Genomic DNA, 20,475 nt, shown 5'->3' with positions numbered 1-20,475 from the left:
ATTTGAACTGTTTGAATGACTGTACTCAGTTATTTGTTAGCACAGAAAGGAAGGTAGGATAGCATAATAGAGGGTGTGGGAAGGGAGAAGCTACAGTCAACAATCCCAAAGGCTGTGCCAACCTCTCTCCCATGTTGTGACTACTGGTAGCCACCACAGGTATTTCAAAGGGGAAACAAAATTCAAATTCACATTGTTGATATCTGGAAACCAGTCTTCATCATAGTGCACTTGAAGATAAAGAGAGAAAAAAAGGAAACAGGTAAAACTTTGTGTCAGCAATAGAGAACACCTGGGAGGGAAGTGAGAAGGGCACTGATGCTCCGGGCTGTTTTTCCACTTGTGTTTGTGGATGTTTTTCTTGTGGTACAAGTGTTCCCCTGAGGGATTCACATGCCAAGACATGTTCCCATGCTGTCCAATATTTATGTCAGAGAGACCTTGAGCACAAAAAGAATTTAGCTGTGATTATCCTGACTTAGCATCAAGGGAAGTAATATCCTCACAGTCCTTTCTGAACTATTTCCTCTTTCTTAAAGGGTGTATCTTTTTTTTAAAGGTCATTCTAACTATCTGGATATAGGTCTCCATGGAATGCTTTAGGGTTCTGTCCTTATCAATATTCAGATGAAGACAAATAAGATCCTTATCAAATTTCCTGAAATGATACAGTCCAAATCTAAGAAAATGAAATATGTAGCTAATCACTAATTCATATAGAGAACAGTTCATCCTGGAAATAGAGTTTCCCTCAAAAAAAAAAAATCTTTGCTTAAAACTTCACTAAGATTTTTTGGGTGCCCACTGAAAAAGCTAGTGTAAACAGAGAGCATTAACCTAATTATGCTATTCAAAACCACAATTTTTCTCTGTTCAAATGACATGTCCAGTTTAGCCTATTTTTTTTTTTTTGAGTGACATTAACATAGCCAGAAGCCAGGATAGTACTGCGCTTAATCTCATGCCATATGAGAGTTAATTAAAGTAAGATGAGCTTGGAAAAGACTTGGGAAAGCATGATAACTTAAAAGTTGTCATATGGAAGTAGAAATAGCTGCTATGTTCAGCTTTGCCCAAGAGGGCAAAATCAGAACTAATAACAACTATTATTTATTCAGAGCTTTACAGTTTACAAAGTACTTCATAGTCATATATTTTCTCATTCCAAGCTTATGAAATAGATGCCACAGATTTCATTATCTCAAATTTATGGAAAGGGAAAAATGATGTTCAGAAAGGGTAAGAAACTGGTCTATGTCACACAGCTATCCTAATCCTAAAGATAGGACTTAAATTCAGACCTGATTCCAATTCTTGCACTCAATTCATTATACCATCCTGCTTCCCAAATTGGTTTTTAAAAAAAAGAGCGAAAGAGAGAAAGAAAGAGAAAATAAAGAAAAAGTTACAGGAAGTCAAGTAAGCTTGAAAAGGGAAAATACTCTGTGAATAATATAGTACAACCTTTTCATTACATTCCATTGGATCTTGGTTTTCTCATCAGTAAAATGAAGAGGTTGAACTAGATGACCTCAGAGAGCCTTTTCTGGTCTAAACACATGATCCTATAAAAACATCTGTACAAAATATATGTAAAAAATAAAGGAATAATAAATGTGAATCCAGATATTCTGATTCTAAAATCATCACTTTCATACCACTTTTTGCCTTAGTTTAGTAAAGCAAGGAAGGAGCAGTATAAATGACCACATTTAGAAAAACCTCCAGCCTATGGTTGGAATTAAACAATTTTTAAAAGATTACTTCAGATTTCCTTTTGGATGATTCAACTATAGATGTAACTTAAAAACCCTCTAATGTAAAGAAAGGAAAACTTGATAAATAGAAGCTGGAATGGCCAGTTTCAATGACAGCAATGGCCCTTGATCAAGTCAAAGATAGCCAGCTGTCTTAGAAAAGTATATTTTAGATTGTTTTGTTAGTAAATAGGGCCCCTTCTTCCATATAGAAGATTAGGTCAATGGGATTAATCTAGCTTCTTGAAGGTCAGAAATAAATTTACGAAACTTTTAAGAAGACACTGAAAGGAAAAAGGATGCTAAACAGTTCAATCTCTAAGATGATATAACTAACAATGACACCATTTCAAGCAGAAAAACAAAAGTAGGTCAAATCACAATGACCCAACATAATGAGAATTCTTACCCTCCCCCACCCAGTTTTACAATGTAGACTTCATCTGCAGGCATTAATGTCCTGTTATCCATGTACACTGCTGTCATATAACATTGGTGTCATCATTTTGTATTAATTCAACCAACAAAACATAGCTTATATTTGAATTGTTTAGCTCTGATATCTGAATTGGGGAGTGCAGGAAAGCAGAAAGGAAAAAGAGAGGGTTTTCATATTGAGACTGAAAGGATTAAACAAATCATATTTATAACTTATTTTAAAGGGTCTCTGTTCAATTTTTATTTACCTGAAAGGTCATGTTCTCTCAATTATCTAGACCAATCACTTAATCTAACAACTTGTATCTTACCTTAATTATTTACATTCATTGGGCATCAGTTTCCTTATCGGAAAAACGAAAAATATGAACTAGATGGTACTTTAGGGTCTTTCTCATTCTGACTTAGTACAGTTCTAAGAAGGTTGTACTAATCACTGTTAATTGGGCATATTAAATGACTGAATGAAAACATTCTTCTTACAATTTTGAACATTCACTATACTTGAAACACTTATTATGTGCCAAGCACTGTGATAAATTGGGAATGCAAATATGAATGCAAAAATATATCACTCATTCTACTTCACTGTCTGGTTTTAAAGACTTTATTTCATTGATTATTGGAATAATTAAGTCATCTCTCATTTTCTGGAGCATTCAAGTTAAATAATGGAATATAAACTGAATCACTAAATAATGGTTTAAAAAAAAAAAAAGTCCAAGCTTGGAAGCTTAATAATAAATTGTGGATACATTGACCCATGTTAGTTTTATTTTGATCTCAGTTCTGAGTGTTTTCGGATATATCTACTTTGCATAAGTTTATATTTACTTTTATGTATTTATATATATTGTTTCTCCTGATAGAATTGGATTTAAAGTTGTCAGTCTCATTCTATCTTCCTGAGTCATGGAAGTCTAATGGCAGGACAAAAAGCAAGACAACTGCAGATGACCCCCAGATTGAAGTAAATGAGCTCAGAATCTTTAATGTCTTTCTAAGCTCTAAGTACTACTCCACAGCATCTATTTTAACCACTTTCTTAGTCTTTGAAAGAATATTGTTTTCATTTCCCATCCATTCAGGAAAGTCTTTATACGCTTGGGGTAGACATCCTCCCAATTCACCAACAAATCTCCCTCAAACCATTTTAGCCTAGCTGCCAAGATATTCTTCTGGGATATGTCTACTGAGCATGCTACAGGTTCTTGGAAACACAGGTGAAAGTTGGGCAAATCAGGTAGACACCAAAGGGGGATGAGTAGCCCTGAAGAGGACTTCAGCAAGCCCTCACACCAGAGTTACTAGTCATCTTGAACACCTCATACTACTAAGTATATCAAGAACATGACAGCTGTTTAATAACTTATTGACTTGCTTATTGGCATAAACTGCTGTCTGGAATATTTCACTATGCTCAATTATAGTATAAAACAAGTGAACTCTTTATTTGAATGCTATTTTAAAGTTTGTCATTTATTACTATTATTCAGTATTTCAGTCATGCCCAACTCTTTCTTACCCCATTTTGGGTTTTCTTGGCAAAGATATTGGAGTGTCTTACCATTTCCTTCTCCAGCTCATTTGACAGATGAGAAAACTGAGGTAAACAAGGTTAAGAGACTTGGCCAGGATCATACAGATAATAAGTGTTTGAGACCTGATTTGAATTCAGGTATTCCTGACTCCAAGTGCTTTATCAAGGATACAACCTAGTTGCCCATTTTAAAATTTATAAAATATTTTCATATATTGTCTGTCCCTGGATACAGTGTTTTGTTCAATTACATATTTGGACATTAGTCATAGTATTTTAGCAATTACTTAGCATAACCCTCTTTTATCTAAAAAAAAGCTGAAGCTATAGGGAGGGATAACTTACCCATAGTCACACAATTTGGGCCAGAGCCTAGGTATCATGACTGTAAGTTCAAGAAACTTTCTAATTAATTCACCACACATCCATCCAGTTATATCACAAAACTGTATCTTTTTGCTGATTAAATTTCACTATCAATTTTTATAGTCCCTAATTTTTAAAAACAAGTTTTATAATATGTATTAATATTCTGTTGTGCACAAAGAGTACTGTCATATGACACTGGTATCTTATTGTCTTGTATTAATTGCACCACAACAATATTGTTTATACTTAACCTGTTCAGTCCTGCCAGTTGAATTGTTGGAATGGAAAAGAGGATAGAATGGGCACTTCTTGGGGGTGAATAGAATGGAGCAATAAAAATTTATGGTTTCAAAGATTTTTTTATTCAGTTTTCCCTTTACTGAACTTTTATGATTTCTTAGAAGATCCAGAAAGGCAGAATCTGGTGACAGCTGTCATTTCTCTGTTGCTCCATCTGTGCCACCAGGATCCAGTTAGTAAATCCAATGACCCCCCCCCCCAAACTAATGGAGTTCTATCATGCAATTCATTTTGAAATGCATAAAATGGAATGTTGTTGCCGCAAAATCTTGAGATGCATTATCTAAACACTATCGAACTCATAGATTATTAGGTTGAAAAGTTATTGGGGTTTTTAAAAATTTAATGTCAGTTTTTAATTTTAAATGTTCTATTTCTATAACAACCTCTAACTTTCTAAATGGCTTTAGGCAAGGTATTTATACTCTGTATCTCTAGCTTACACTGCTCCTAATAGGCTACTACAATGAATCAATTTAATACACTAATAGGTTAAAATAAGCCACTAGCCTACATGTCAAGAACTTGGAGGAATTTGGTAGGTCTCCTGAGGATCAGGCACTGGGCCAAATGAGAATTACTAACAGAATCTTTCTTCACTCTCTTTTACTTTCCTTTTGGAGGTGCAAGGAGATTGAGGAGGAAAAGTGGAGAAAGGCAATCCTTTAGGAAATACCTAGGAATATAAACGTTCTTAAACTGTGTTGTCCAGTTCACTCATTTTCCAGTTCTGTCTGATTCTCTGACCCCATCTGGGGTTGTCTTGGCAAAGATACTGGAGTGGTTTACCATTTCCTTCTCTAGCTCCTTTTACAGATGAGGAAACTGAGGCAAACAGGTTAAGTTACTTGCCCACAGTCGCACAGTTAGTAAGTGTCTGAGGCTGGATTTCAATTCTAGAAGATGAATCTTCTTGACTCCAGGCTCAGCGCTCTATGCACTATACCACCTTGTTGTCCCTGTATTGTCTAGAACCGAACAGACATCTCCAGATAAAATCTATTGTGGGCAAATGATAGTGGTTCTATCATCAGCCTAATGCAAGCTATGCCCTCCTCCCTTTTAATGCAATACATGGCCTTTTTAAAGTGTTATTTCTCATTGGTGGTACCCACTGAACTTGAAAAATTCCAGATTTTTTTTTTTGTAGTTTTATGTCTCCTCCATCTTAATTTGAGAAGTTGAAGACTTTACATTTATTCCTATTGAATTCCATCTTATTACATTTACTCTACTACCTTAGCTTATCAAGACCTTTTGGGACCCTAATCAGCCTCTACTGTGTTAGCTATCTTTCCTAGCTTGGTGTCAGTTGCAAATTCTATGAGCTTTCTACTCACTTATATCTAAGTCAATGATATACATGTTAAATAGCATAGGTCTAAATACACATCCCTGGAGTATCCATTAGATACAATTGCTTTTAGAGTTTAGGATACAATCAGTTGTAAATGTTTGTCTTATCACCTAATCTATCTTTCTCCATCTTCTCTATTAGAATAATAAGAAACACTTTAGCAAAAGCTTTGCTAAGATCTATATAAACTATTGCCACAACATTCCCCTCATCTACTAATTTAGTCATTCTGTGAAAGAAGGAAATGAGGTCAGCCTGGTCTGACCTATTCTTGATGAAGTCATGTTGGTTCTTTGTAATCACTGATTCATTGCTTTCATGATCCATTTTAGAATTTTCTTGGAAATCAAAGATAAGCTCATTGGCCTATAGTTTAAGGACTTTGTTCTTTCCCATCCCCACCCCACCCCCCCTTTTTGAAAATTGGTAAAACATTTGCCTTACTCCAATACTATCATGTGTCTTCCATTTTTCATGATCTTTTGACTATCCCTAGCAATGTCTTAGCAATCACATCTGCCAAACTCTTTTCATATCCATAGTGGACAGTTAGGCGTCTTGAATTCATCAAGATAGCCTCTTACTACCTCTTTACTTATCTTGAGAATCAACTTCATATTATTTTTGTTCTGTTATTTTCTATATAAAAGTTGTGTTGTTTTATAGAAAAAAAATTAAAAGAAAATAATTCTCTCTGTTGATAATATAAATCACCTAAGCAACACCAAGCCTGCTTTTGAAAATTTTCCTCATTTTTTAAACCATCTTTTTTATTGTTCCTTGTTTTCTCATCAAGTCTCAAGTTATTCTGAACTTTAGATACCCTGGAGAGTAAGAACAATGAAGGGAGAAGAGGGCTTACAGTCAAAAATAGGACACAACAATCAAGTAAAAATCGTTAAAAATAGGTTCATGTTTCTTTAAACAATCGTACAAAATATTGGGAAACAAATAAGAAATCCTAAGGGAAGAAGCCAAATTTTGCCTCATGATTGTTATGATGATGTTGGTGGAATGTGATCCATTATTTTAATAATTTTATTTTTATAGATCCTTTCTATCGATCCTAAAATCGATCATTATTTTAATGTCATTCCCCAATATTTTTCTAATCAAAGAAAATGCATAAGCAACTTCTCAGAAAAAAGTGCAAGCTATTAAAGACCATATTAAAAACTACTTCAAATCATTAATAAGATAAATCCAAGTTAACACAACTTTAAGGTTCTATTTCACACCAATCAGATTGGCAAAGATGACAATAGTTAAAAAAAAAAAAGACAATTATTGGAGGAATCAAGGAAAGATGGTGGGGCTATGAATAAAGTATGCCCATCCATTATAAAGTCTACTTATAGGTTTCATTCCCATCCCAAAACTTCATCATGTCTCAGGAATTTTGAAGAAAGATAACAGATTCTGAAAAGTAGAAAAGGTGATAATATATTATGGGCAAGAGTGATGACAACTAGGTCATTTAGTAGATAAAGCATAAGATTTGGAATCTAGAAGACTTGAATTTTAATTCAACTTCAGATTTATTGGCTATGTCCCCTAAGATCTCATTTTCACAAGATACAATCATAGACACAATAATAACCATGAAGCAAAATTCATCTCCTTGCCTTAGGATCTTTTATTTATTACTTTATATTTTGTACAATTATTTAAAAAACATGAACCTATTTTAATGATTTTTTTCTTGATTTTTTTGTGTTCTATCAATTTCTGGCTGTAAAGCATTCTTTTCCCTTTATTGTATTTATTCTCCATGGTATCTAAAGTTCAGAATAACTTGGAACTTGAAGAACAAGCTAAAAACAACAAAAAGAGATGGTTTAAAAAAAAATTAGGAAAGATTTCAAAAGCAGGACAAGATCTTTGCTTTGGTGTTGCTTCAGTTTAATTCTGTTTGCCTCATTTTTTTCATCTGTAAAATAGAGATAATAATAGCATCTACTTCCCAAGACTGCTGTGAGATAATTTTAATGTGTTCTATAAATGAAATTGATTATTTGCATCACCACCACTACTATCATCATCATATTACTTTGAATTGATCTAACCTTTTGGAAACTGATTTGTAACTAAAAGGTTGGTAAACTTTGAGTACCTATTGACCCAGCAATACCACTATAATGTATCCCAAAGAGGGGAAGAAGAAATCTATAAAAAATACTTTGAAGAAATCTACAAAAAATCTACAAAAATACTTCTTACTCTCCAGGGTATCTAAAGTTCAGAATAACTTGAGACTTGATGAGCAAACAAGGAACAATAAAAAAGATGGTTTAAAAAATGAGGAAATTTTTCAAAATTCCAGCATTTATATAAAAAAACTGGAAATTAGGTTAGTACCCATAAATCAGAAAGAAAAAATTATGATATATGAAGGGAAGAGAATATCATTATGTCCATAAGCCATAATGAAAGGCATAAATACAGAGAAACCTGGGAAGACTGTAAATTGATATATAGAGTGAAATGAGGAAAAAAAAGGAGCACAATAAGATCACAAGGAAAATTACTTTTAACAACTTAAGAATTCTATCAATGTGATGATGTCATCATTCCAAAAGACTGATGATGAATCATTATTCCTCTACTTTTGACTGAACTAATAGCATAAGACAGAGTAAGATGCAGCCAGTGTATTCATTTGTTTTGTTTGCTTAGACCTTTATTTTACTTCATTGGTATTGGAGAGGAAGAGGAATGATAATAATGCCAAGAAAGTAGCAAAATAGAGTTTTAATGAAGCTTTTCTTTAAAGACCCAAAGAAGTGAAAAGGAAGAAATTGAGGCGACTGAAACAAGCAGGACTTTTGGAATGCCATGTTAAATTTAATATATATTTAAAACATAACTGTACACAGTAGATGTACAATCCTCATTCTAAGGTCTTCTTGCCTTTGTTTATATTTGTCATCAAATGAGATAACATATTACATATGTATAGCACTTTGCAAATCTTAAGGAATGATATAAAGCTGCTTTATTTTAATGCTAATATTTATGAAGTTCATTTAATTTTTAAAAAAGGATCTTAAGGTTTCAGTAGACTACAAGCTCAGAAGGTAATCAACAATGTACCATAGCAGTCAAGAAACCTAAATTATTCCACTTAGAATGCAATAAGAAAGCAGAGGACCCAGAACTAGGGAAGTGATTCTACTTAGTTCAGAACTCATCAGTAGTTCTATATTCAGTTCTAGCCACCAGATGTTAGGAAAGACATGTAAACTGAGAGCTTTCAGAGAAGAGTACCGAGGATGGCGAAGAGTTTGGGATCATGCCATATGATGAATTTACCATGTTTAGCCTGGGGAAAAGAAGAATGAGAGTGAGATGAAGGCTGTCATTAAGGATCTGAAGGGTTGTCACATGAAAGAGAAAAGACTTGTCCTACTTGATCCACAATGGCAGCAACTAGGAACAGTAGATGAAGGCTGCTAAGGGTAAAAATTAAGTTTGATGTCAAGAGAGCATTCCTATAACTACATAAAACTTCTGAAGTAACAAACTTAACTTTTGACCAAATTTAAAATATTGCTCCATAATTTGTATAATTAATGAACTTTTGAAAGTTGAAGTCCAATTAACTTCCAAAAGTTCATTTCCTTATATAACTATCAATTCAATTCCAATCAACAAGCACATATTAAAGCTCTTCTCTCTAATGGGTGCCGTACAAGACCAGGGTTAGAAAGACAAAAATGATACAATAGTGCCTGTCATCATGAAGCTTTTTTTTTTTTTTTTTTTTTTTTTTTACTGAGAAGGCTTACATATTACCTTTTCTCTATTTTTATTCTTTTTATCTTTTTCTTCAATAGATTAAATCAGAACAGAATCTTCTAAGCTATCCCTACAATTTAAAATCTTGACATTCCAAAGTCCCCTTAACCTTTCATCCTAATCCTAACCTCAATGTATGGTAGGTCCCTTAACCCTCAATGCTCATCATCAGGCCATTAACATTCATGAAATTGTATTGGAGCTATACATAGTTTCTTTGGAGGAAGATGGTTAGTCAGAAGGGGAGGAGGCAAGAGGTTTTACTGGTTTGAATGTGCTTCCAACACTGTAGTGCTCTCTTGACTTCTAAGAGATATTAGAACTGACCAGTTCATAAAGTAAATGTTAAGAAAAAGAATTTTAGACCTAATCTCTGAGAAAATTTCTACATAAAATAAAGACTCTTGGCAAGAAAACCCTTTAATCACAAGAAGGAATAAGCTTCCCAAGTCATAGATTAGAATTTTAGTTGATTCTGCTTCCCCTTCCCCTTCCTAATTTAGATCAAACTCGATATCATATTTCCAGAATTAACTTCATCTGATAATGGCTTTACTTCAAGGTTAAAGATGTGATAATTAATTGTCTAACCAGAAAGCAAACCAACCTAAGTCTATCTTTTTACTATTCAAGTGTAGTCCAGGGCTTGGCATTTCATCATCCAAACTTCAAGCCTGACCTCTATAGGTAAGTAAATGAAATACAAGTATGCCAATCAAAGTCTTGGGGTTTATTTTTTAGCCTTTTAAAATTGCAGAAAGAAAAAATTATGATAAAAAGAAACACCAGAGAAATAAAATAGATATTCCTAATTACTTTTCTAAAAAAAAGTCAATCAAGTTTAGCTTCAATAATGCTTTGTGAATTTCAAATTTTTCAATACATTAAAAAACCTTTGAATTTTAAAAATAAAATAAAATGGAAGTTACCTGTTCTTTTATAGTTATAGACAACGTAAAATTATTTGGATTAATTCTTTAAAACATATGCATCTAAAGTGTCCTGATTGGTACCACCTTTATCTAATCATAACCAACTATTCTAACAAACTATCCTTTGTCCATTAACTAAGTCTGCTCTGTTCTCACAAACCTACAGCTCAAGTTGCCATAGTTACCCTGCATGTCTATTTACCACACAAGTGATCAAAGCAAGCAGACAACACACATATACACATATTCTCCAAACTTGTCAGGCTGTCTACTACAAATATCCAGCTACTAATTAACTTTATTTTTCAGTTTATGGTTTCCATACACGAAATAATAATAATAATAATAATAATAATAATAATGGTAATCACAGAAAGATATGCCCCAAAAGGCCTTTTCAAAAATATTTTAAAGAAGGAAAAAATATGACAAATAAGGATCTCTAAGCTTATGGGGGGAAGGGAAGCTTGTGGCTGTAATGTATCCAGAAACAGTGAAGGCAAGGAAGAAATTAAGAAGTTAAAAGTATGCTAAAGAAGTTAGAATATATAAACCATGTGCAGAAACTTTAACATCTGCATCTGTCTGTTTTTCAAATGCATATCTAAAATTCCAGTTACTTAGTTTTCTTTGTATAAAATGGCATAAAAGTTGTATGATCTTGTATCTCTAGCAAATGAACACAGAAAAAGCCTTTTGAGTTCTAAGGCTTTACCTTCAACTCAGTAACTTCAACTTCAACCTATCAAATAATTCCATTTCCAATTGCACCTCTTTAAACCATGAGATTTGCTTATAGGCACTTAATTCAGATAAGACTGGATCTGCTTTAATCCCTAGAACAGCCTTTGGGAGCCTAAATCTAGGAAGATAGTTTAGCTCTGATGGCTACAGCTGCCCTGGACATTCCTGATCTTTCCACTAACTCCCTGTATATCTTTGTACTTAACCTCACTGTTCCTGTCTCACCATTTGTCCTATAGGATCATATTTGCCACCTACCTCTCTTTGGGATGTGAATAGTGAACTAGTGAATAAATAGATCATGTTTGTAAAGCACTTTCTAATCCTCAGAGGAAAGATTAATACAAAGACTTTCATTATTAAACCAGATGCCCTTGGGCATGTTAATACCAACCCAAAGAATGCAAAACAGACTAATCACACAGAGCCACAGCTTCCTTAATAATGGTAGGATCACCTTCCCTGAGAGAATTTAGGAGGTGCTTAAATTTTGAATCAGTCCCTTTTTGTCTCTTGAGATTTTTAAAGGAAACTTAATAGAGCCTATTTGCTAAGACAAAGTTTGAAGTCTCATCTTACAAACAGAATTTTCCTCAAAACTTAAGTCCATCAATTCTGACCAGTTCTGTCTGAAAATATTTTTAGCTTGAGGACACAATTGTTCCCTTTTTAGGGGACAAGGATATTTCACTGTTTGGGGAACATCCCTGTAGGTACAAGACTGCCAAATGCCAAACCTGTTGTTTTTGGCCAAGGTTTCCGAACAGGTGGTTGTAGCTAAGCATTTGCCTGGGAAACTGAGCATTTTATTCTCAGGAAGTTTCAGTCAGGTTTTCTATTTCTAATCAGAATAGAAATAAGCCTGATCATAGTTGGAAATTACCTCTTGATAAAGAAGCATCAGGTTTAACACTTTTCTTTGGGTTGATCTAACTTTTGATCTAACTTTAATGGTACTTCCTACCCATTCCATGTCTGCTGTACTGACAGAGAGAGCCCAACACTATTTGAATCTTATCATTTTGACAAGCAGCTTTCTATTTCTGCTGGCAATTTCTTGTCTGCTATTGAGGAGAGTCTATTGCAGGAGTCTATTCTAAGCCCACACATTATTGTTCAGCAGTCTCTGGGACAGATCATTCATCGGCATGATATTGAATTTCATTGCTAAGTTGATGACACACGGGCCTGTTTGATAGTTAACCCTGCAAATCCTGCTAGCACTGAGGGCTGTGATGACAAATTGACTGGTGGATCCAATAGGACGTGTCTGCTCTTCACGATCATTTTCCTTTAGAGAAATTTTTAAAAAGTTAAAATTGAACCATGCCAACAATTCTGCATCATCTCAGGTTTCCAAGCACTTAGATTCTGCTCCAGCCTGTCCTCTGAACATTATGTACAGGAAATTTCCAAGGCTCAGGAGTCATAGTGTTTGCCAATTCTCATCCCCATCCTGTCCATTTCATTTCTTTTTTCCCACCTACCAAAACTCAGTGGTTACAAAAGGTAACCACCAGCCTTATGGCATAACTTTGAAAAGTCAGAAGGTCTGAATTCATAGGCTCTTTCAGTTGGGTAGCCAGGGAGAATAAAAAGGTCTCCTGAGCATACCCTACTCAGAAAACTGCCCAACTTTTGGATGGATGGATTGGTTTTTGGATGCAAACACAGAAGTCATCCGTCACCCAGGAGAATTAGATTGGAGATAGTATTGTGAAAACTGATAAGATCATATAAGAGGGGGACAGGTGGCAGCCAGACAGCGTCAAATAACTTTTTGTTTCTTGCTAAGAACTTAAAAATTTCCCCCAATATCTTATTACATTGAACTTTCTTTCCCTATTATCTTCTGACTCTCTTATATAAAAATAAAGTTCTAATTTCAAGAGAATGAATCTTCACCCAGAAATGTCTCAACTGAGATATCACCAACTGAAAAATACTACCAACTGAGAACACATGCCACTTTTTAGACTCACATGTATTTCCCTTCACTCAACCCAAACTTGTCAAGAGCTCATTTTTTCTACAATCCACTTTTTGAAGTGAAACAAGCAAAAGGCCAAACAATAAGTACTAATACTATCAATCAACCAAGACCTGCCTTTCTTGATTTACTTCCTTATGGTTTTTGAAAAATGAAATAAGTTTAAGCATCTATCATCCAGTCAAAAAACAAACAAACCAAAAAAAAAAAAAAAAGCTATGAACTTAAAGTGAATTATTTCAGTAGAACAAAAAAATTTTTTTTTATGAGAATAAAAGAAAAAGTGATAAATTCTTATGGTTTCACTGCAGGTGCAAACTTTTCCCACTCAATGCTTTATTCTGAATTGCCAAAATGCTATTTTCAAAACTATGTCTAATGCAAAAGAGCTACTGCTATTTTGCTTTTCCTTAAAGTATTTATCTCAAGATCTCAACAATGATTTTCAAAACTTTTTCACAACTTTGATTGAAATTTTAAATTATAAGCCCTGGGGGCATTTTACTGCACAGCCTGCTTTTAAACAGCAAAACCGTAAACTACAGAGCTGATAAAAGTATTTTGTGAGTGCCCCACAGCTATGGGAAGAAGCTGGTCCTTCAGAAAGGAAGAATTCAAAGTCTTTTTTTAAAAATTATCCTAAAGATGATCTCCATTTGTTTATTATTTAGTAATGCTTTCAAAAGCAAGTTAAAAGATAATTTATAAACTGCATTAAAAGACAAGTTTTTTTTAAACATTGGACATTCACTTATAGTTTCCACAAACCAGTTTGATATTGTGTATTCACCTTTTAAATTTTAAAATGCTCCAAACTATTTCATGCAATTCTTTTTTCCCCCATTTTCAATTTTCTTTATTCTAAACTTGAAACATCGGATGCAGTCAAGAAACTCCGACACCTTCCATACAATACACATCAATTGCAGCAAACAGGAATTGATTTACATGTTATACAGCTAGATTCTACGTCCTTACAGTCTAGTAAGCAACCCAACATCAAGGAAAAAACCGCAGCCTGAGAAAAGGGACGTTGGGAGAATCTTCTCAACTCCTCATTCTACATTTTTTTAAAAAGTCAATTCCCTTTTCCCGGGAGAAATATATCAGAAATAAAAGTGACAGTTCTACTAAGCTTTCCAAAGCAAACTGCCCTGGTGCTCCAAAGCAGCTCTTTCCCCCTTTCTGTGTCCTGAGCATTCATTCCCCAACATGTACCTTACCTGCCTCATGTTTAGAATCCCATCATCCATCCAGCACGGAACAGTCAGCATTTAAACTCACAGGGAAAGCTCAGAGTCGTAAAAAAGCAGCAAAATCCATGAAAGGTTTCTTAGGTGAACAACAAGCAAGTTTTCTCCCTCCCTCTCTCTCTCTCCTTTTTTTTTTTTTTTTAAATCCTTTTTTTGCCACCGGAACTCTCTGTAAGACAATGTCAAGTTTCTCAACCCTTTTCTCCTAGCCTATTAAAAGTCAGGCATAGGGAGGCAACCGACCGCCTGGCTCTTATTTCAAATCATGGCTCGGATATGTAGTAGTTGGCTGAATTAGGCCATGAAATAGCTTCACCAATCAGAAGGAAGGGGAGGGAAGTATAACACATAAAGGCTGCCTACATGAGGATTAGGAAAGCTTTCAAGGATTTAAAAGACTGAAAGCAGCTGGAAACTGTGTCTAAGGCTACAAAGAGGGAAGTCAATTTGTGGTATAAGAGATGATTTCCACTCTTATCTAACTGCTCAGTTAAACTGGATGCAGAGGGTGAAATCTTGAATCTTAAATAGTGACTAAAAAAAAAGTCAAGTATATTGGAAGGTGTGAAATTATTTATAAGAGAAAGATTTCATTACTCAGGACCTTATTTTTATATAGGAGACCTTGTTTTGCACTAACTTCTCGAGGGAAGAAAGCAGATTGTTACCCATGGAACTTTGAACAAAACAAGACATAGAAAAGGGAAGAAAGTAATCTACTTCATTTCCATATAGATTAACTGTAAATCTACCTGAATGAAATCCAAAGGAAAATGCAAACAAATCCATTGAAATGCAGCAAAACTAGGATTAAGAAATGTTTTTCTCCAGAAGAATATATCTATTTAATCTAGGTATCACATCTACATATATTTGACCTTTTAAGACACACGTATGTATATATGTCTATACATATATACATATACATACATATTTCATGCAAAAAATAAAGAAAAATACTTTTGCCTCTGACATATGTTGTGATCTTCAGTTATAATACACTCATGAGTCTTTTGAGCTTGTTCTAAACTTGCGCTTCTAGGAAGGAGAACCCCTTTTTGTCTTGGATCCTTTTTCAGAACAATGTTTTTTAAATACATAAGGTAAAATACATGGGATTGCAAAGAAAAACAAATATATTGAAATACTATTGTCAAAATATTTTATCAAGTTCCTAGAACCCCAGGGTTAAGAACTCCCAGTCCTAGAGTAAGAAAGAGATATTTCCCAACTATATATTATTCAACCATTACTTTAGAGTTTTTGCTTCCCCCCACATACCTGTAGTCAATACCAAACTAAGTGAAACCAACCTTTCAATTTCAGAAAATAAAAAACCTGGACATAATGAAGGCAGAATTCTTTTAAAGAGCCCACAATTTGTATTGGTTTCTGTAACAACAGCAGCAGTAGCAACTAATAGTAAAATAATCTCTGTTGAGAAGAATAATTTTAAAAATATAAATTTCTAAATTGCTACTGACATCATTCACTTAACAAGAAAAATCAGCATCTCATACATCATCTTTGATAATTATGTTTCATTGCATAATTTATGCCTTCCCAGCACTTTGAAAACTTAGTAATTTTACATACTGTAATATAAGCTTTTTTTTTTTTTTTTTTTAAGCAAAGGACACCAACTAGCTTCAGTGCCTCCCAAACTGTATCTCCTAACCCTGGCTCTGAAGCTCAGCACTTCAGGCAGGACTTGATCTACTGGGCAAAGGGACCCATTCTAAAGATGACTGTTATCCCCGAGTGTTCCTGAGTATGTGGTTGAATGTAACTGATGAAAGAGGTTGTCCCCTAAGATAGCTCCCAAGCACAAAGCTCTCTTCATTGGATTCTCATTTCTTTGATGTAATCTCCTTCCACGACTTTTTACTGCTCTCCCAAAACACAGGAATCCTCAGCCTTTCCTAACTTCCTTCTTGATTAGTTCCCTTCCTCCCACCTGTGTTAGAATCACTCTTCATTTGATCAGATAATATGTTGGTAATAATGAGCATTATGAAGAGTGACATAATTAGCTTGCTTAACAGAAGAAAAATAAACATTAAAGGAGAGGACAGTGTTGTGTCATTTTCTTGGCAAAGACACTGGAGTGGTTTACCATTTCCTTCTGTAGCTCATTTGACAAATGAGGAAACTGAGGTGAAAAGGGTTAAGTGACTTACTCAGAATTTGACCACTAGTGTCTGAGGCTGAATTTGAACTCAGGTCTTCCTGAGTCCAAGACTTAGCACTCTATTTACCGTGCCCACTTAAGCTTGCCATAAGGACAGTTATAGATGAGGTCTTTTTAAACTTTTCCCATTCTCAAGCCCATTTCACCCGGGAATATCCCTGAGCTGAGGCATATTCTTGCATGTATAGTGTGAAGTGTGTATGTTTTGTGTTCGTTACCAAGGCTGAAGTGAAGTGATGCTATGCAACACAGGCAAGCACTGCCAGAAACATCTCGAATTCATTTAGATTTTGAATAAATTTTTGATCATTGCATTGAGAAACCTTTTACTCTTGTCAAATCTTTCATGACCCTCCACATTTAGTTTCATGTCACCATATGGGGTCACAACCCACAGATTAAGAAGCTTTGGTATAGACAACCTAAACTGATCAAACTGCAAGCTTAGCCCCAGGGAATCAAGTAAGGAAACAAAAGAAAAAAATCAAAGCATAAAAACTGCATTTAGAAACAAAAACAAATATACAAAATGCCATTTCTTTAGTTTCTAGTTAAAATTGCTTAATTGGCAACAGTCAAGGAATCCTTAATCCAACTGGTAAATTACCTGGGAGAGGAGAGAAATTTAGGGTGGAAATTCCTTCATTAGTCTTTTCTCAGAAAATTACTTGATTATCTGGGACTAAGGTTTCAGTTTGATCAATTTAGGTTCCTCTGTACTGTCCTTGCTTTTAATGTTTGTTTTTGTTTTATTAAACAAATCGAATATGTGAGTCCTTCAAACATCCCATTCTGGGTTTGTTCTCCTCTCTAAAACCCATGTAGCTTAGATATTCATTTTAAATTCCAACAGCTTGCATTACCAACCCATCTGGATCACATGTAGCTCATATTTATCAGAGACATGAATATATTAAATTAAAACATCTTGCCTTGTGATAGTTCAATATTATTTCTCTTACTTTTGTATCTGTAATACTTCATTTGGTTATCTCACATCTCTGATCCTCAGTGTCTATTTGTAAAATTATTATCACTCATAGTGATATCACAAGAAAAGTGCTTTTTTAGACATTATAAAGTTATATGCATAGAGTTTTTAATGAATTATCTCACTAGTTTCAATTTAATTAAATTAACTCAAAACTGTTGTCACACTTGACTCCTCTCTTTTGCATTATACATATTCCATCAATGGCCATATATTTTAATTTCTTTCTCTGAGTCAATGATTCTCAGAGTTTTTGATTTCAGGATTCCTTTATACTCTTAAAAATTATGGAAGATAACCAAAGAATTTATGTTTATGTGAGTTATATTTACTGATATTAATCACATTAGAAATGAACACGTCTTAGTAGTAATATGAAAATCATTTTGATTTTGAAGATACCCTGAGAGGGTCTTGGGAAACCTCAGGGGCCCCCAAACCATACTTCTAACACAGAAGTACAAACACACCATTAGGATATTATGGCCCATGGCCAATGGACCCCACACCACTACTTAAATAGTATGTTGTGAACATGTGGTTTTCTAGGTCAATTTGTTTCTATGGGGATTCTTACATATGATTTGGTGATCCCTATTTCTATTTGAATCTGACCCTAATGATTTAGGTTACTTCTTCCATACATTTTCTTTTTTCAACTTACACAGCCATCACCCTAGATCATGAACTCATTACCTCTCATATGTTCTATTACAACAATCTTCTAACTGAACTATTGATTCAAATGTCTCCCTTTTCAAATCTATCCTTCACACAGCTGTCAAAGTGATTTTCCTAAAGCAGTGATATGAACATGTCACCATCCTACTCAGTAAAGTATGAATTTTTATTATCTCTAGGATCAAATATAAACACCCTTTCTGGCATTTAAAGTTTTTTATAATCTGGAACCTTCCTACCTTTCTAATCTTTTAACATATCATTCCCTTCCCAATACTCTACCGGCTTTTTTCAGTCCCATTACAATAGAATGTTCCACCATACCTACAATGTTCTGTCTCCTAATCTTATACTCTTAGAATCTCCAGCTTGTGTTAAGAAACGGAACTTGCTTTCATTAAGATTCAGATTAAGCATCAAGTGGATAATCAGTGGGTCATATTAAGTAGAAGTGTTCCCCTTTTATAATAGTAGATTAACCATGCATTCTAGTTTTAAGAGGAATTGAGTCAAATTCACTGGCCCAGAGTTTACAGACTATATTTTCTTCTCTTAAAAAAAATGTGATTTTTTTCTCTTGCTAGCCCTGAAATACATGTTCTACTTACATAATCTTTCAAAAATTACTGACATACAGAAGAGATTTGCTTTTCTTGGCCCTGGAGAAGGGGGTGGGGAACCTCTGAGCCTGTAGACCATAAAAGGCCCACGAAATCATTTGCTAAGGCAGCTGCAAGCAATGATGAACTGAAAACTAAATACAACAATCTCCACACTTGAATTCTAAAAACTGATAATTTTGTTGGCCTACAAGGATTATATTATAAATATCCAAATGGCCCATGGCAGAAAAAAAAAGGTTCTCCTCCCCTGCCCTGAGGCAGTAGGAATAATAGAAGTTAGAGAGACGTAGATTTAGGCTTGAGGTAAAGGGAAAAAAAATTCTTAACAATTTTAGCTGTCCACAAAAGATATGGGATGTCTTTAGGGAATAGTGAATTCTTCTTCATTAAAAGTCTTTAAGCAATGATAACTTGATATTATAAAAAGGATTTTTGTTCAGATACAGATTGGACCAGAGTTCTCAGAGATCTCTTTAAACGCTGAGATTCTGTAATAGACATAGTTTTCTATTATCTAAGACAGAGGGAAGAACTGGGCAAAATATTATAATCAGTACTTCAAAAGATAAAAAAACTTCACTAATGTGACTACTAATTCCATTGATTAAGGTCATAAGCTTTCTAATCATAATTTGTGATGTCCATAATTTTTTGTGATCAAAACAAATTAAAGAACAAAAAAAATCATCATCAGATGGCTAATTCATGGCAATATGCTTCTTCATACCTAACTTGCCTGATAATTAGCTGATACATAGTTCATTTCTAGGCCCATACTCTAAACTTTTCCATCTTGATAAGACTCTCTCTGGAGCCTGTGTTACACTGAAAAAAAGTTCAAGAGCCTGATGTCAGCTCTATGTTCTAATTAGGCATCACAGTAGGATTTTAGTGGAGGGAATGAATAATAAAAACAATGATAACAAAGATAAATAGTGAGAGAAGCCATTCGTTTGGATTCCTATTTTATTTCCATCAGTATTAATCAATTTGATAGAATCATATCAAAATTTTGTATACAAGGCTCCAGAACTATGAATGCAGATTCTAAGTTCACTTGTTTAACTCTAGAAGGCTCTCCACTCTTGTTTTGCCTTGTGATGCTAAACAACCCCAGTTTGGCAAAGATCATAACTCCATGGAAAATACCTCAAAATACTTTTGTACCTCTGGATCAATTAATTGTCCAAAAGAAGCAGATGACCATCTTATGATCATTTAGGTCACTGACTGTGATGACTTGGTCCATTTCTTCCTGTTCAAACTAAGGGGGGAAGCCTGCCCATCTTGTGTGGAAATGTTCCTTACTTCACCCAACTTGGGACCCTGCTGACATTAATTTGCTTATTCAATGGAATTGTTCTGTATTGACTAAACATATCTAGCCCTATAAAAATAAAGTCCTGGAAGAAGAACGCATCTCAGATCATGTCCACTTTGTTAGAGGGGACCATGGGCCTTTAACAAAGAGTCATTGGCTCCAAGCTCTGCATCAGCCTTTTTAAATGCAG

The 20,475-nt window shown here is 34.4% G+C and overlaps 1 protein-coding gene and 1 long non-coding RNA gene across 2 annotated transcripts in view; one reads left to right on the top strand and one right to left on the bottom strand.

Moving 5' to 3' along the window:
- Positions 1–14,789, bottom strand: part of MID1 (midline 1) — a 193,087-nt gene extending 178,298 nt beyond the window's left edge. Inside the window, exon 1 of the mRNA XM_023500345.2 lies at positions 14,449–14,789. The gene's annotated coding sequence lies outside the window, so the exon portion shown is untranslated. The remainder of the gene's footprint in view (positions 1–14,448) is intronic.
- The window catches only part of LOC116422310, a 129,262-nt gene continuing 108,817 nt past the window's right edge, over positions 31–20,475 (top strand). The window contains exon 1 of the long non-coding RNA XR_004232900.1: positions 31–262. This is a non-coding gene — a long non-coding RNA (uncharacterized LOC116422310). The remainder of the gene's footprint in view (positions 263–20,475) is intronic.

Source organism: Sarcophilus harrisii, chromosome 3 (genome assembly GCF_902635505.1).
Source record: "Sarcophilus harrisii chromosome 3, mSarHar1.11, whole genome shotgun sequence".
Classification (NCBI taxonomy): domain Eukaryota; kingdom Metazoa; phylum Chordata; class Mammalia; order Dasyuromorphia; family Dasyuridae; genus Sarcophilus; species Sarcophilus harrisii.
The sequence above is the reverse complement of the archived record's forward strand: the minus strand, read 5'-3'. Positions and strand labels throughout refer to the sequence as shown.